Genomic DNA, 16,447 nt, shown 5'->3' with positions numbered 1-16,447 from the left:
GGACACCTTAGCTATTACATTGCCTCCACGTATTATTATCTTTGAAATTTCCTCACTCAGTGTAAGTGAAACGAGTCTGAAGTGTTGTCTGGTCACTGTCAAGCACAGCTCTGTTGGAAAAGGGAAGCTGGTGCAATGGCTCTCACATGTGCCTCTCCAGTATGGGCTGGGCAGACTTCTCTCCCCCTTTTCCTACTGTAAAATACAGATTGAATTGTACAAACAACCTGTGTAAATAAGTGAAGGAACTTGTTGCTTCTATTTCAGCATAGATTAGGGCTTGAGATCAAATCTTCAAAGCAAAAGAGGCAGCTCTCAGCTGCCTTAAAGAAGGAAGTGTTTTTTCCTGCTATTGACAGTCCTACATCTTGCTGCTTTCCAGCCTGGGTTTGCTCTGTAGATCCAAGCTGATTTCTGATTTCTGTGCTTTCTGGCACTGACCCCCCAAAAAACACTGCTTTTGTCCTGAGGCCTTGGAGGAGGCTTCCAAAATTAAGTGGTGGGATTAAAATCACTGGTGTGTGGTTTGAGTAGAAGTATGTAATGTCATGTAGTAAAGGGTTTAGAATTTGAGGTTTTAGAATATAATAATAAGTATGAGACAGATTAAACGTGACTTTTTCTTCCTTCTTATTCCTTCTTCTTGCTTCTTATTCCTTCTTCTTCTTCTTAAGTTTAAATAATAATTAAAAGTTTAAATAATACTTTTTTAATTGAATAAAAGATAATCACACTGCGAGTCACAAGCGTTTAGTCATTAGGTCATAAGTAAAAATAATGTAAGTATTAGTTTTTAATTGAATGATTAAGCCTTAAAAAAAAAAAAAAAGATAAGACTCCGTTTTTTTTGTTTTTTAGCTTGTTATCTAAAAGTACTGTAGCACTCACTGTACTTAAATAAAAGTTCATAAACAACTGAGTCCGAACACAAAATACCATCTCTCGTTCTTCAATCCAAAAAAAAAAAAATTAAAAAAACAGCAGCCTGGCATCTGAGAGCCTCACCAAGGAGCTCTGAAAACTTCTCCCCCTTGGGATGCAAGCTTGGCCAGGGCAGCTGCTGCTGTCCAGCAGCCTCACTCCAGGCTCCTGTGCCATGGACTTTTGGCCATGCACATCCAAGAGCAGCCACGTCAGAGCACAGCCAGCTCTGGAGCCTCCAGAAAACCTGAGTCAATGTTTGCTCCCTCTTTTGCCAAAAACTGGTACAATAGCACCTCTTTCCCCTTGTTCTCCCCTCTGAATTCCTCCCTCATTCTTCATTTTGCCTGTCTTTCCTACTGCTTTTTTATGTCAAAGAATATTTTACAAGGAGGGCAGCTGGGGACAGATGTTCTAGATTTTTATTTTGGTTTTTTTTTAAGAATCTTTCTCAAACAGATGAAACCTGTGGGGTATTACATGGAGGGAATTTGAGGAAAACAAGCTAGATGGAGGGGAAAGATCTTATTCAGGTGAAAATTACAATTCACTGAATACAATTAATGTGTCATAATTAGGCTCTTTTGAAGGGAATCTGTTAAGACAGTAATTGCACTCTGCAATTCCTTTTTCCCCTCACCACTGCTTACTGATAATTTGATATTGTGAAAAAAAAACAAATTACTTGTAGATTTTGTCCTCTGCTCAGCTTGAGGAACTAAAATTAGTTGATTTTATTTAGCTCTATGGTTGGCTTATTTTTGTACCTATTTACTAGCAAAAACTGCTGTTAAGCTGGATTGCATGTGTTCAGGGAAAATGCTGGTCTCACATCCTAGTCTGGTCTTATTTTAAAAGAGGAAAGGTATTAATGCTGCAGTAACACTTGGTAAGCTTCTCCTCCCCAAATACAGAGAAGAATCCGTCCTTGGGGATCCAAAACTCCAAAAGTGGCATTTTTGCTTTAAAGAAAAAGACATGACAACTGAAGAACTGAGAGTCACCTTTCCACTTGAGGGAGGGATTAAAGGCCAGCTCCTGCCATTTGACAGGGGAAAAATAATTGGGTGCTTTTGGCAGCCATCTCTCAGAAAATTCCTTGATTTTTGTGAGTGGATCTGCCTGTGAGAGTTGCTCTTAGAAGAGCCCCTTGGAGCCCACCTAGTGCTCAGGCTCAGGTCAAGGCCAGATGTGAGAATTTTTTCACCACCCAGGCTCTTTCTGTTTCCTATTTTGTTTCCATAAGAAGCTTCACACCAGAGAAGATCAGGATCTGGGGTTTCTACAGGAATAAAAGGTTTTACCTGCTTTGTCATCATATGGAAGCTTGGGTCCTGCATGTGCCAAATTGAAAATTTTATTGTGACGTTCAGGAAGAAAAGAATTTGAAGAATGCCATTGGCAGCAAATAGTTTTGGCATAGAAAATGAAATCCTGGGGGGTTTTGTTTTGACAGCAGGATTTGGACCTGTTTTGAAAGTTGTGACTGTGAAATCTCAGGGAGGTTTTTTCCTCACATTTTTTTTCTATGTAAATGGAAATTTTACTTCCAAAATTATATTATTATACCTGTTGATACAGAAACCTTGACTGTCAGTGTCTGCAGAATAAGAAATTAACATTTGTGGCATCATTTCAGGGCCAGGTTGGATGGGGCTTTTAGCAGCCTGGTCCAGTGGAGTCCCCATGGCAGAGGGTTGGAATTGGATGATTTTTAAGGTCCCTCCTGAACCATTCTGTGATTCAAGCCAGAGCTCTTCAGGTCAATATTACTGTGCTGTTTAAGCATGGTTTGGAAAGGCTCTGCTTTTATTCACTGTGCTGCCTGGTGGATGTAGAGTGAAGTGTGAGGCATGCCAGAAAATGATGCATCAATCCCACCTTTTTCTGTGACTAAAGAGATTTTTATTTAATACATTCATTTTTCTTCCCAGCTACTCTCAGGTTGCAAATAAGACAGAGGGAGTTCAAAGGTGGTGACACTTCCCAAAAGTCTGGGAGCTGCTGGAGCAATGTTACATCTGATGCAGTCACAGTGCTTCAGCTTTGCTGTCACAGAATCATCTTCTCATTTACTTCTCCAAAGCAAAGTCCTTCAGGGAGTAACACGAACATTTCACATGATCCAAAGTGCCAGATTTCTGCATTTGAACCTCTGAGATAAACAGATGGGGGATGGGGAAAGTTCACAGAATTTCTCAGGAGCTGTGGTTATGAGTGTGGTGTGTGCTACATGTTCCAGCTAAAATTAATTTTCACTTGCACTCTGCTGAGCCTTCAGGTTTACCTTGAATGATCTTTGGTCATTGGCAAGTGACCAGATGCCAGGGGTGCTACCTGCTGCTTTTTGTCCAGATTTGGGAGCTTTTCTCCACAGCAGGTGTTGCCAATGGACAAAATTCCACAATTCCAGTGCCCAGAGCACCGTCAGCTCCAGTGGTATGAATGGAATGGTTTGGGTTAAAAAGGATCTCCAAGATCATCCAATTCCAGCTCCCATCACACATCCATCATCACACAGTGGGATGTAACCCCTGGCCAAAGCAGAAGGAGGTTTATTCCTACACTGGAATTGTGGCTGTGTGGAGGAATGGGCTGTAGGGAGCTGCCTGACGTGTGCTGTTGTGTGTCCTGGCAGACTTTATCAACCCAGAGCACAACAAAGTCCTTTAAATTCCTGCCCTACAAACTCAATCTGGTATCTGGAAATGAAGCTGTGTTCCTGCATGCCTCTGTGTTCTCCTGTGTAATCAAGATTTTATAGTGGAACTTGGTTAACAATTGTAATGATGTATGAGCCACGGGCGAAGCTGGTTCATTTCCCAGAGCTGCTGCCTCTCCAGTATTAGCCAGGGGAAAGAGTAAAGGAGGAATGTTTGAAAAGGAGAGAGAGAAATAAACTACTCCAATAGCAGGGGAGGAACAGGGCTGCTTTCAAAAAAGAATTTTTTTTTTTAAAGCATATTTTATTTCACATGAGAATCAAAACTGCCTTTAAATTGCCTTGCCAAATTTTCAAGTAAAAACATTAGAAAAAATATGAATAAAAAGCATGATTCTTATTTTTAATTAATCAAACACATCATTATTACACTGGTTAGCAGCATTTTTTTTTTTCTTTTTTTTCCCCCCATCAAATAGTCCTTCCTGCTAATATGGAGCATAAAGCTGTTTTCTGTTTGTGCCTTTGAACTCCCCTGTACAATTCCAAGGAACACCCCTGATGACAATCAAACTCTGCTTGGCAATATCCTAAATAGGTCAAGTGCAATGGGGAGCAAAAGCCTTCTGTCTATTGTATTCCCTTTATTAATTGCCAGGGAAATAAAACCACTGGAGTTGCATCACCATGTTTGTGCTCTGAGCCCTGGGACTGCCTGTGCACATTCCTGTGGCACAGAGCAGTGGCAAGCCTGGCCCTACACCTTTTCACCAGATGTGTGGCACAACTTTTCTAACCAGAAGGACAATCAGAATAGCCAAATTCCAGTCTTTGTGCCTGACATTGATGAATTTGGGGGGTTTATCCTGATTTTTCCCTCCTTCCCTTGCCTCTCCTGCACTGGCAGATCCAGTCATGTCCCTTTGCCATCCTACCAGCCCAGCAGGTGTGTGAAAGTGTGGGATGGTGGCTTTTCTGGGCAGAAAGGGAGGAAAGAGGTGGGAGCTGCTATGGCAGGTGAGGAAGAGGTGGTTCAGGTAGTTAAAAGGTGAAATTGGCTTTTTCAGCTCCTCAGATCTCGTGTTAAACAAAATCTGGCAGTGCTGCAAATCAGGCCTGAAGAGCAAGTCAAGGCATTTTTATAGAGAAGGTCATGCTTTGAAGTGCAGGGAGTTGATGGATAGCTTTCCAAGGTGTGTGCTTATTTACTTACCTCTCCATGCCCAACCATCCCAGCTAACCCAGGGATCTCACTGGGTGAACATGGCACTTCCAGGCTGCTTTCAGAGCCCTGAACTTCTCTTAAGCAGCAAGCTGGGTGTTCCCATGGCATCATATCCATGTGTTGGGAAGGTTGGTTGGTTGCTGTGTGGATAGAGAAAACCCAGGGAAAGCTTCTGCACTTTGGGGTTGTTACACTGTTTTAGGAGAACAGACTGGAAAAATCTCTCTAAGCATTCAATGTCCTTGAAGAGAAGCACTGGAAAAACCATGAGGAGGAATTCCTAAAAGCAGGCAGCAAGGGCAGCTGGAAGGATGCTCTAATGAGTGGTACCCCACAGTGTGGGGATGGAAGTGCTGCTGGGAAGAGCTCATTCCAGGGAGAATGGATGGACTTGATGAGTCAGGGGTGTCCTGCTTTCACCTCTCCTCATCACAGCTCTCCAGGCCTTGAAAAACCTTTGCTAACAAACACATCTTGACAGAGGAGGGGAGGAAAAAAACCTGGAAAGAATTGTGTCATTACAAGAGTGAGGTGATGGGGAGAGGAGACGTAAGAGATCAGACTTGGCATCAAGCCTTCTGAAAAATCTGATTTTTCTCACTGCTGTCCTGTGAGTTTAACTTTCTTTCTATTTGTCTCTGAAATGTGCCTTTTTTCAAAGTTCCTCACTACCTTCAAATCAAAGAATTATAAAAGGATTTGGGCTGGAAGAGAACTTAAAAATCATCCAATCCCACCCCCTGCCATGGCAAGGACACCTTCCACTGTCCCAGGCTGCTCCAACCCCAATGTCCAACCTGGAAATTAACATTTCCAGGGATCCAGGGGCAGCCAAAATTTCTCTGGGCATGCTGTGCCCACCCTCACAGGGAAGAAGTTTTCCCTAATATCCCATATAACCCTATTCTCTTTCAGTTTGAAGCCATTCCTTATGCTCTTGTAAATAGTCTCTCTAAAACAAAACAAATCACAGAACAAAACTAAACAAAACTTTCTTAAGTGTTGAAGGAGCAGCTTTGGCACTTGGTTTCACATCTCCAATGCAATTGAAACCTGAGATCTTATTCAAAATTAAGTTGAAGTTCATATCTTTGGTGTGAAGGAGACTTTTGAAAGAAGGTGGGAATAGAGGAGTGGGACTGAACCTCTCCTGTGGTGTCTTTGGCAAAGGGAGAATATCAGAAAATCAGAATATCAGCAGTGCCCATGAGGCTGAGGATGCCTCTAGCCTAAGCTCAAGAACATTAGGAATGGGTTTCATTTCCTTGATGAATTTTGTTATTTCCAGATAGCACAGTAAACATGGGCAGTGACTCACCTACAGGGTGAGGAAGGTTTAAACATTAGTTACTTCAAGTCTTCTTGGGTTTACTTAGCTCTGTACATATGTATAAAAATGTTTTGGTCTTACTGCAGTTGGAGGGTTGTTTATTTAGTTTCAAAACAATCTTTTTTTTTTTTTTTTTTTTTTTTTTTTACTATAGGACTTCTGAAGTTAGGTAGAAGAGTTAAAAATGCCTTTATTTTTTTTTTTTATTTTTTTATTTGACAGCAGTTTCCTTGAGTTTAATGAGTAGTAGAGGAAAAGAAAAGAATGACCTGACAAAATAAATTGGAAGCTAATTTTGGAGAGCAAAAGCCTCGGAAAATTGAAATTCTGAACTGAATGCAGCTTCTAACTGTAATCACTCACTGGGTATAATACATTAATGTAGGCTTACTGATTTCATTTCCTTAACCCAAGAAATAAAAAAAGAAAAAGGCAAAAAGCCCTCCTTAATATTGCATTCTGAAAGGTAATGTAGTAGCATGATTTCTTCTTTTTTTTTTTTTTTTTTTTTTTCACTCTGTTAAAAAACCCCAACCTCTACTATTCTTTGCCATGATGATTTTAGCAAGATCATGCCCTGATTAGTTCTGGTGGGCACAGACATTTATCCTCAGACCCTGTTTGCTGTGGAGCTGGAAGCTCTCCCCCTCCCCAGGCCCTGCTGCAGCATCCTGAGCTCCATCAGAGGTCCCAAAGAGCCCAAAATCCTGCTGGACAGTGCCCAGCAGGTCTGCCCTGTGCTGGTGACACTCTGTGGTTTCCCAATGAGAGAGTTCCATGCTGAGAAGGAGCCTGTGGGATGGGTGATGCCATTTTCAAGCACATCTCCCAGAGTTAAGCTCTTTTAGCTGTGGAATTACTGCATTAATAGCTGTCTCTCCAGCACCTTAAGTCACCCTGTTCCCCAGGGAGGGAAGGGTGAGCTCTAGATGAGATTCTTGCTAATTTAGGACACAGCACAAGGCTTAGGCTTAGCCTGTCTCTAAACCAAGGCTGCGTGGGCACTGGGATTCCTCTGGAGGCTTGCAGTTAAATGTGAGAGCTGCTCCCAGTGGCATTTGTCTTACAGCCTCCCTGCCTCATCAGTGCTGTGCTGTAATTACCAGGAAATTGATTAATTTAGTTCCCTCACATCTACTAACAGGTGGAAACAGGCTTTTGGGTTTCACAGGAGCTTTGTGTGTTGCACTTAAGGGCAGATAGGGGATGTCTCATGCATTTGTTCTTGAATTTCAGAGCGTTTGTGGGGGGGTTTCTTAATCCTCCATTTATCTAGGCACTCATTATCTTTCCATTCAAGAACATGTGTGGTGTAAGTACAGCAAATACACAGGTTTTCCTCAGTGAAATTGGGGAGGATTTCTGCTGCTCTCAGTAACTCTGACTCTATTTGAAGTGTTGGTGGCTGCCCTGGGGGAGGCTGATGAAGGCACCTCTTGGCTCCATGCAGCCTCTTCCTTCTGAAAGGTTTGGCTCCCTGGGGCTCTCTGTGGTACCCCTACATCTGTTAAAAACCTATCACACTTTCCCTTCATCTTCTCAAGCTATTTAAAGCCTGTCAATGCTTACTTAGAGATGATTTTTTTTTCTACACCTCTAGATTATTGTTATTACTCTTTAATTAGTCCAGATTTTCCTTAAAACCCAGAGCTTAGAGCAGAGCATGACTTCAGCTGCAGCTGGTTTGTGTGAACTTCAGGATTGCTTCACACACCTGGTTTTGTCTCCTATAGGGTGTGAGAGACTCATATCTGGGAGGGGGGAAATAATAAAAAAGAGGGGGAAAAAGGTTAATCTTTTCTGAAAAGGCAATGAGACAAAATTGCTACGATTCACACAGCTCTAAGATAAGCAAGTAATGGCTCATGTTCAACAGCAAAGCATGTTCATATAGCATGAATAGGATGGATGTGTTGTATGATAAATCTAGACACAGCAAATAAATTTCAGCCTGAAAAATAAGATAGCACATGAGATGGCATGTGCAGAAAGAATGCTAATGTTTATGGAACCGAGGGCATTGGCAGGAAGGAGAGCGTGGAAATGAAGAATAGATATTTTGTTTTGTTACCAGGATTGATTGGCTGACTATTTTTTTTTTTTGTCTTTAAACCATAATAGCCTTCCCTTATTGTCAAAATGATAATATATATAAAGCACTTCCTGTAATATTTTTCTTCAAAATGACTATTCATCAGTCCCACAGTCAGATGCTCATATTTCAACTCACAATTTAGTTTAGCAAGTTTATACTTCAGAGCAATCTGTCATTTTAGCATTTGTGTTTTTTATACAAATCTCCACTACAGATGCATGCAGTGCTCTTAAGCACGGATAGATTGGCTAATCCAGATAGTACTTTGTAATCTTCTGGCAAAGAAAGAGATTATTGCTTTTCAGGCAGGAAAAAAGAAATATTCCTTCCAGTCTAACAGTGCAGATCATGGAGAGATTGAGGGGAAAAACTCTTGGTTTTGTGCTGAGCCCAGTGAGGGTGTGAGAGTGTTTGGGAATGTTTTAAGTGGCTGGGGAAGAGAGTGAGAGTGGAGGCAGTAAATGTAAAGGTAGTGAATGTAAATCCCAGGTCTTGGCACCATCTGGGAATGGCAGCAAAGGCCAAACACTCTCTGAGAGCTTGGTCTGGCTGCCACTTGTTCTCCTGTTAACTCCCCAGACTACAAACACAGCGCAGTTTCTGTGACAAACTTCTGCTGTTGTGAAAGCAGGAATTATCTCTGGTGATAAACTTGACCTTCTGGTTTGCCCACGTCTTCGTGCAGCAATAAATCACCTCCCTCTGCATCCCTGGAGCTGCAGCAGAATGTGGGCACCACCTGCTGAACAAACGTCACTAGAAAATTAATCTCATTCTGGTTTGGGTTTTTTTTCTTTCCTCACAATGCCTCTGTTATCTTGGCTGGTGGGTCCATGGGAGGGGTTTTTTGGAGGTAGGTGTGTTTTCTCTGGGGAGGTGAGCTCACTCAGGGCAGCACTGGAGATACTCCTCCTGGACTTGGTGTAAAATGTGGGTCTGCCTTCCTCCTCCTCCTCCTCCTCCTCCTCCAAGGTGCAGTATGACTCCATCCAAGCTGCAGAAGCTCATTTGGCTTTGGAGTGAGGTGTTCCTCCAGTGCAGAGGCTGCTGGTGAGCACTGAGAAATGGGAGAGTCCATCCCTGCCCCAGTGTTCATGGGCAGTGTGCCAGTCCAACAAATTTACATATTTTTGTTTTCAGTCTTACCTTTTAACCAAAGTGCACGTTATTCTGCAAGCAGAAATCTGTCTTTGTGGGGGCTTTTCAAGTTTATATCTGACTTTGCAGTCCTCTACATCTAGAAATGCTTCCAAAAATTTCTCATAACTCATCTTTTAAATTGATTTTATTTCTGCATCTTCAGAGGAACAGATGAAGAATCTATATTAAAGCCTAGCCTTCTGATACTTTTTTTTTTTATTAGAAAGTAGGCTGTAAATGCTAACTCTAAGTAACACAGGGGAGAAAAAAAACCCATACAGTATGTCTGTGCTTAAAAACCCACTGTATATTGTAGCATTTCTAATTTGTAGAAACAAATTGCTGAAATAACCTGACAGTCAGTGCCAATAATAACATGTAATAACTGTGGGCAAACACAGCATATAGTTAGTGGTGTTTTCTTTTCTGTGTGATGGTTGTAAGCAATTCTTGCCAGATGGGCTGATAATGTAATTAGGAATCATTGTGTTAAATGAGGCAGCATTTAAATTGCCAACTAATTTTCCTATCTATTAACCAGCTTGCAAAAGAAGAGCTGTTACCCAAATGATTTCTAGCTGCTAATCCCTAAAAAGAAGCAGCACTTCTTTGAACCCTTTTCTTCTTTTTTTTCTAAGCACTGTCTAGCAGATTATTTTCTGAAGAGTTTATTATGTGTGGGACAAAATAAGAAAGAGAATTAAGAGATGGTGGATGCTCAGGGGTGAGATGGGGTGGACTTCTACATCTCCATTGTGATGTGTGGTAACAGCTCCTGAGCAGGTAATGGGATGATTCCTATTTCTGGTCTCTACATGGGGATAAAAACTTTTTAACTTTGTCATAGTTCACTGTGTGACATGCTCCAGCAAGCAGAGTAGAATCACAAGCCCTGTTTTAAGTGGGTGCTTTGGGAGAAATCATGAAAGCACAGCAGGACAAGATTTTGAGTGGCACATGAATGTTACTGGTGTGGAATGGTTGTGCTCTTTCACAGAATTCACAGAGTGACTAGGTTAGAAGAGACCTTCAAGATCATCAAGTCCTTTACTGAGGACAAGAGAAAAGGCAGAAGAAAGGGGTGCCCTTGGGTTGAGTCAAAATCCCAGAGGAGGAATGATGGCTTGTAGTTTTCAGCATGAAAAGAGATCACTGCTAAAAGAGAGTAGGTTTAGACTGGATATCAGAAAAAAATTCTCCTTCAGGAGGGTGGGCAGGGCTGGCACAGGGTGCCCAGAGCATCTGTGGCTGCCCCTGGATCCCTGGAATGTTCAGTTCCAGGTTGGACGCTGGGGCTGGAGCACTGGGACAGTGGGAGGTGTCCCTGCCATGGCAGGGGTGGCACTGGGTGATATCTGTGGTCCTTTCCAACCCAAACACTCTGTGATTCTATGAATTCTTACACAGCCAGCTTCTTTGCTCTGCTGACCTGTAAGGAAACTATCAATTATCATTAAAGTTTTGACTGAACCCCACAGTAAATGTCAGGCTGAATGAGATTGTTTATTATGGCCCTGGTGTGCAAATCTTACTCCTTTTTTTCCCCCACTCCCTATGCTTCAGCTGAAGCAGGAATGAACACATCCAAACACATTTTTGCAGTCTGGTTTCTTTGCAGAATCATGGAATGGTTAGAGGCTGGGAAAGACCTTTCAGATCAAGTCCAGCCATCAACTCAGCACCACCACCATGTTCACCAATAAACTATGTTCTCAAGTGCCATATCCACCTGCCTTTTTGATAATTCCAGGGATGATGATTTTTCCTCTTCCCTGGCCAGTCTGGTTAAGTACTTTACAACAATTTCCAAGAAAAATTGTTCCTAATATCCAGTTTGAGGCCATTCCCCCTCATTCTGTCACTTGAGAAAAGACTGACACCAGCTCACTCCAACCTCCTTTCAAGTGCAAAGTTTGCTTGTGCAGTGGTGGAACTTCATTGCTTGACCTAAAGGGATTGATCAGACCCATGAACTTGGAAAAAAAAATAGAGTGTTTTTTTTCTATGGACCAGTCTTTTAGTGGGGATGAAGAGTATCCCTAGTTCAGTGTGGGTAATCCAGAGAATCACATCAAAAGCAACAGGTTTGCAGGCTGTAGGGGGTTTGTTGCACCATCTAACCAGTGGCTTGTCTTTATTTTCTTCTGCCTTCACTCAGAGTCAGCATTGAAACATGGTGGATTTCTCATTCAGACTTGATTGTTTATTAAATCTTATTTAAAGCACAGAGTTCTTCAGTACTTCTAGCTATCAAGCCAAAAGTGAGGAAATGGAGGTGAATATAGTCAGTGACAAGGTCTTTTAAAGGCTGACTATCCAATTAAGAGCTTACACCTACATTATTTATACTTTTGACCCAATAACCAAACTCCTGTGACCCTCAGTGCAGCACTAACTCTCCAACCAAAAACTGCTGCCTGAAATCATGAAGAAAAAGAACAAGAAGGAGGAAAGAGACAACGCCCAAGAACCTTCATCTTGACCCATACCTATTACTATATTCTAAAATCCAAAACCCTTCACCATGTGAAATCACACACTTCTATTTAACTACACACCAGTGATTTTAACTCCATCACTCAAATTTGGAAGCTTCTCCAAGGCCTCAGGTCAAAAGCAGTGTTCTCCTGGGGGTCAGTGCCAGAAAGCACAGAAAACTCAAAACTCCCAGGATTCAGGTTTCCAGCAACAGGCAAGCCCTAGGGTTCCACACTTGGATGCTGCTTTAAAAAAAATCCATTTTGCACTTTCAGCCTGTGGAATTTGTTTTGTATATTTTTCTGGAAGTTACCAAAACCTCCCAACCTCAAACTAAAATAGGGAAGAGAAACTTTTACCAAGTGTGTGTACCAGAACAGAGGCAACTTCTGTCCCAGCTAAGGGATACAAGCAATCTCTATGCAACAAAAAAAATGAATGATTGCTGCTCTCACTTTCCTTTGAAAATGTGAAGGAATCACTTTGTGAATGCATGGTGGATAGCTGCAAATTGTTTTATGCCAGGCAGTTAAATGAGGTGTGAATAACAACCAGCCTGGTGTGGATGTCATCACATTGACATCACCTGCTGTACCAGGGCAGGTGCCTGAACCCCACACACCCAAAGTTTTGCTGAGGGAAAAGAAGATAACACAGCAATAGGCATTTTTTGCTTTTTCTGACAGCAAAACACAGCAATATTTAAGCAATGGAAGGCTTAAAAATATGAAAGACATAGGGGTAGGTTAAATTATTGAAGTTGTGTAGCATGCAGAAAGTGCTGTTTGGTGCTGGTGCTAAATCAAGCACTGGAAAGTTGAAGGGATCCTTGAAGCACTGACAAAATGTTTGCCTTCCAGTTGAAAGAAATCATTAGGACTGGGGATTTTTTTAGTGTCTCTACCCCTGCAGAGTAGAAAAAATGTAAAATGCATGACCTCTGAGGCTTCTGCTTCTGGTGCTTGTGACTTTCAGTAAAAAAGTTTGGATTTGCTTCTTTTTATAACCACAAATTAATGGCAGATAGTGTCAGATTCCCTCTGTGAGTTTGTTGTGGCAGAGGTGGATGATCCTGTCTTGCTTACTGTAAAATAGGGAACTTTATGAGCCTCCTGTTCATAATAACAACACTATTTGCATATAGGAAATGCAGACAGCAAAAAAATCTCCAGGCACTTTATTAGATGTAGATTTCATGTCCCAGAGCTGTGGTTAAGGTGACCTTTGGGGGAAAGGAACAATTTAGTGCATTTGCTCTGTGTCTGTTGTGTAGGTCTGAAACTGAACTTGGAAACCACAAAAAAACCCACCAAAAATAAAAAATTTTGCTTCTTCCAAAAGCAAAATGAAAGCAGTTTTACATTGGTTTTAATGCTAATATCTAATCTAAACCTACTCACTGGCAGTGGGAGCCATTCCCTGTGTCCTGTCCCTCCATTCCCTGTGTCCTGTCCCTCCATTCCCTGTCTCCTGTCCCTCCATCCCTTGGGAATTGTCTCTCTCCATGTTTCCTGCAGCTCCTTCAGGCCCTGCAAGGCCACACTGAGCTCAGCCAAAGCTTCTCCTGTGCAGGTGAACAATTCCAGCTGTGCCAGCCTTTCCTGCCAGCAGAGCTGCTCCATCCTCTGCTCATCCTGCTGCCTCCTCTGGGCTCTGCAGCAGCTCCAGCTCCTCCCTGGGCTGGGGCAGGGCTGGATGCAGGATCCAGGTGGGGTCACACCTGAGCAGGGCACAGGGACAGATCCCTCACCTCTGCCCACACTGCTCTGGATGCAGCCAAGGACACTTTTGGCTTTCTGGGCTGCAAGGTGACATTTCCAAGGGCATGTCCAACCTTTTCCCCACCAGCACTCCCAGGTCCTTCCCAGCAGGGCTGCTCTCCATGGCTGAGTAAGACTGGGCAGGATGGACAGCCCTGGGCCATGGCTCCTTCAGTGGCCACCTTGTGACTCTCCAGAACTTGCCTGAAGCTGCTCCACGAGCCCAGCATGGAATGGAGCAGGCTCCAGTGGGGACAACATGAAAGTGGCTCTTAATGAGACATGAAGGCACTAAAGAAAATTCTGACCCAAAGGGTGGCCAGGAGAGAAAGGGAACTCAGTAAGTTATACCCACCCCAGAATGAACTGCTAATACTGGCACTATTGTGGGGACTACAATAAATCAGTGTCTGCCCTGGCTGCCTGCATCTCATTATGCACAAACATGTGGATGGAGAATGTCAGCCTCAATGGCATCTGTCATGTGAGCACTGCTGTGTCCCAGTGGGCTGCAGCTTTGTGCCCAGCCAGCTTTGTGCTTTCCCTCCTGCCTTGTGGGGGGATATCTCTTTTCTTCTGCAAATCTTGATTTGCTCCATCCTGTGGGTAGTGAATTTGCCCTTTCTTCCCATGGTTGTGATTCTGTGATAACATTGTATTTAAGGTGTGGGGGTAAAATAACTTTCATGTGTGTCATATTTAGTGGCTTTTGTTTGCTTTTGATTGGATTTTTTTGATTTTTTTCCCCCAAGTCCTCCTCTGTGCATGGTGCCATGTATATCACTGAGGCTAAGGCAACACCTACATGTATTTATGCAGCTGATATATGGTGCCCATTACTCAAGCATCACAGACTGTCTTGGAAAGGCTAATTAATTTAAGCCCTGCAGCACCCCTTGGAGGCAAATTTTGTCGGTACTGATAGATGCACACGTTGTAGCTGCTCTTTGTTGTTTATTTTTAATATGATTTCTATGCCAGAGAAGGGGGGAAAATGAATAGTTTGTGCTTTCTTAGGTAGTTGAAAAAAATGTTAGGCTTTTGATATCCTTGAAATGAAGTATGTAGCAAACTTTGGATTTTATTGCAGTGCCTCAGAGGTTCTTATTTTCTTTTAAAGCCTCAGCTCCTGGAGCTAAGTGAACTTGTAGATGTCCTTTGGTTCTTAGATGTCTCTGTCTAGCTCATGTGGTTGCAAAATAAATTTTAATGTATTGTCTTTGCTTAATCTAAAATCTGGGATGCAGTGAGGCACTTGGCTAAGGTTGTTGGTTTGTTTCTTTTTTGTTTTAAAATTTGTGTGAGATTAGGGCTGGGAATGCCAATGGCAGAGTGTGCCTGCAGTTCAGAAGAGATTCTCAGAAATTACTGGTTGGTTTTATGTTCTTGTTTAAATCTCAGAGTTCCTCAGCCCCATACTGCATTGAAAGGGTGAAACAAGGGTAACCATCACCTCCTTCCTCCTCTGAGCAAACCAAAGATGTTTTTAAACATTGACTCACACTTTTTGTCTACTCTCAGTTATATTAGAGAAGGACTCAGCACTTCTTTTTCAAATGCTTCATCCTCTTTTGTGTTCACATTTATTTCTGAGCTCAGCCCTTTTTCTCCACTTTCTTTGTCAATACCAAACTTGTTTCCCTGATTGTTCTCTCTTGCCCTTTCCTTTGTAGTTCCCAAGCTATGTCACATTTTAAGGAGTGATGGGGATTGCCAGAGGGGCTGGTTTGAGCTGGCTTTAAAATCTTTGTCTCTCACTCCCTCCTACAGGAAAATTCTTAATTCTTTAATATTTTTCTGGGGAGCAAGTGTTTTAAGCCAGTCTGAGACCAAGGGAATCACCCTTTTCTGGTATCTTCTCCTCCCATATTCATTTGAGTGGCTGTCTGATAGGGCAGATTATTAATTTTTCTTGGCATCTGTAGGTGAGGAACCTGATCTGATTTGCATCACAGCCCTGTGGCTTTGCCAGGGAATCATCCAGCCAAGAGCAGGGGAAGAGTGTGACCATTGCTTTTGGTAGCAGTAGAGAATCTGGCTGACTTAAACTTATCATTTAATGGCTCTGCACCTAATGTAGTTTCCAGATCTCACTGAAAGATGTGATCCTGCAGTTCCTTCAGCTTTGCCAGCATGCAGCTGTGATGGACCAGCCTGAGCTAGATGGGGACAGGAGGTGTCCCATTTTGTCTGTGTGGCAATTTCCAGCCTAAATCAGCCTCCTAATGAGCCAAACAAGTGACCCCCTCTTAGGCCACCTTTCAGTCATGGTGTTAGTAATTCTGCCACCCTCATTTTTGGAGGTGGTAAAGGCTGCTCAGGGTGAAGTAGTGTTCATCCTGTGGTTCCCAATCCAAAAGGCAGCTTTGTGCTTCTGCTTATTTCTGTCCAGACCTGCACTCAGCCCCTGCCTTGAATCTCCCAAGCTGAGACAAACAGTGCTTTAAGCAGTCCATAATTCAGCCTGTGCTCTGGACAGCTTGCCAAGACTGATGGGTTGGGCCAAAAGAACTTTGAGATGATCAGGAATTCATCTGCTGTGCAAATGTGGGCTTGGGCCAAAGAGAAATTTGAGATGTTCAGGAATTCATCTGCTGTGCAAATGTGGGCTTGGGCCAAAGAGAAATTTGAGATGTTCAGGAATTCATCTGCTGTGCAAATGTGGGCTTGGTGGGTTTTCCCCCTTCCAGGAACAGAACTATTTTAAAGTATTTCACCATGATCAGCTGTTTTGGCTGGGCTGCAGCAGCATATCTTTCCCAAAAGTGACACTAAATTTATTTCTCAGGGCAATGCTCAGCATGATTTTAAAATTGAAGATAGTTTAGACAAAAAG

General features: G+C 42.6%; 1 protein-coding gene across 1 annotated transcript in view; it reads left to right on the top strand.

Annotated features, from left to right (window-relative positions):
- BACE2 (beta-secretase 2) overlaps positions 1–16,447 on the top strand; it is a 47,714-nt gene that overhangs the window by 5,785 nt on the left and 25,482 nt on the right. The window lies entirely within an intron of this gene.

The sequence above is a fragment of the Erithacus rubecula genome (genome assembly GCF_903797595.1).
Source record: "Erithacus rubecula genome assembly, chromosome: 1".
NCBI lineage: Eukaryota > Metazoa > Chordata > Aves > Passeriformes > Muscicapidae > Erithacus > Erithacus rubecula.
This window is presented reverse-complemented; position numbering and strand designations above follow the sequence as displayed.